Here is a 1,972-nt window from a genome sequence, read left to right as displayed (position 1 = left end):
AGTATATTTAAAAAGGAAAAAGCTACCATACAAATCTCTACACATTTTAACATGTCTTTGCTGGACATTTTAAACCAGTTGATATTCAAATGTGCAAATTTGTAAACAAAATCACCGTACAAGAGTTTATACTATGGTACCTAGCTCCGAGCTCGGCCTCTTTTCTTTCTCCAGCTAAGTGCCTCGCCAATCCATATTGCTTTTCTTTCTATTGCAAGTGCAGTAGTTTTACAATATGCAGTTTTTAGTTTTAAACCCAAGTCAAAAGCGCCTACACCTCCCTCCTGTTTACTTTTGTACAGTAGCTTCCTTTGTGTCACTTCCCTAGTCGTTCCCCAGATAGATTTGACAATCATTTTATTAATTTGAACTAGTGTCTGATCTTTGGGAGGGAAAACAGATGCTAGGAACAATAATGGGATAGAACAAAAGTTTTTATTATTCATATTCTAGTTTTATAATTACTTGATTTATTTACCCATTTATCAAGTTCCTCCCTTATTTCTACTTGTTTGCTATCCCAATTTTCTTCATGAGTTTATATTACTTACTTTTATTCCTAATATTTTCATACTAATCACAGGCCAGGTGTCACTCCTTCCAAACCACACTCCTTCCGTTTTATTATGGTTCAGTTTAGCACCAGATACTTCTTCATATAACTGAAGATATTTATTATATCTAGTCCTCTTGATTTTTTATCATCACTGACGTCATCAGCATAGGCCAGGACAGTTAGTGTCCACTACTCGTTCTTGCTAGGATGTACAAGGCTGCCGAAAGAGGGCAACCTTGTTTCACCCCTCTCATGATTTCAAGTGAATCTGTCAAAACACCATTCACATTTACCTGGGTAATCGACTTAGCATATAACAACTTAATTATATAAATAAAATCAACTTAATTATATAAATAAAATCAATGTCAAAACCATACCAACCTAAAACCTCTCACAAATATTCCCTTGAAATAAAATCAAAACTCATTTTGGCACACTTGCCATTTTAAATAACATCACTCCTATAATAATGTATAGCTCAAGTAATTTTCCGTTTGGTGCCAAAGCAAATTGTGTAATCTCGTGTGCAAATCGGCAACATTATAAAATAATGTTGATAGTAATAGTGCATAATGCCTTATAACTAGCGTTAATAAAGATAAAAGGACAGCTCTTTGTCAGTGAGTGGGTGGGTGGCTCTTAAAAGAGCCTTTGGTTTGTTGTAAAGTCAAGCTGGAGCAAGTTACTTCTTGGCGGCCTTCTCGGTCTTCTTGGGCAGCAGCACCGCCTGGATGTTGGGCAGCACGCCGCCCTGAGCGATGGTGACGCCGCCCAGCAGCTTGTTGAGCTCCTCGTCGTTGCGGACGGCCAGCTGCAGGTGACGGGGGATGATGCGGCTCTTCTTGTTGTCGCGGGCAGCGTTTCCAGCCAACTCCAGGATCTCAGCGGTCAGGTACTCGAGCACCGCCGCCAGATACACCGGAGCTCCAGCACCGACACGGTGGGCATAGTTTCCTTTGCGCAGCAGCCTGTGGACACGGCCGACCGGGAACTGGAGCCCTGCACGAGATGAGCGAGTCTTTGCCTTGGCACGAGCCTTTCCGCCGGTTTTACCTCGTCCACTCATTTTGGGTGTTTTCTTGTGATTTGGGAAATAATGAATGACAGGAAGCTCTGGGAGCCCGGGTTATATCCCTCTCGAGCTGCTTGTTCATTGGTCAGTTGCAGCTTCGCGATCCTCGACCAATCAGAAGATTATTGGTGTCAAGTTAACAGCAAATAACACTTTCGCTGTGCAGTGTTTTGGATTTTCAAAATAAAACTACTCCTGCGAAGAGCGCATTAGAGCAAAAATTCATTTGATTTCAGAGAATAATATCAGACTTGATTTTATATTTGATTTTTAATATTTTATTTAAAACATTTTTATAGAACAATATAGATGGTTTTCACCAGAGCGCAACCCCACAGCAC

At 40.7% G+C, this 1,972-nt stretch overlaps 1 pseudogene across 1 annotated transcript; it reads right to left on the bottom strand.

Annotated features, from left to right (window-relative positions):
* Window positions 1-1,241: 1,241 nt before the first annotated feature.
* On the bottom strand, window positions 1,242-1,625 carry LOC310790511 (histone H2A pseudogene; annotated as a pseudogene). The gene has a single exon. The product of its transcript is annotated as a histone H2A pseudogene (transcript).
* Window positions 1,626-1,972: the final 347 nt, after the last annotated feature.

The sequence above is a fragment of the Poromitra crassiceps genome (genome assembly GCF_964638095.1).
Source record: "Poromitra crassiceps genome assembly, chromosome: 15".
NCBI lineage: Eukaryota > Metazoa > Chordata > Actinopteri > Beryciformes > Melamphaidae > Poromitra > Poromitra crassiceps.
This window is presented reverse-complemented; position numbering and strand designations above follow the sequence as displayed.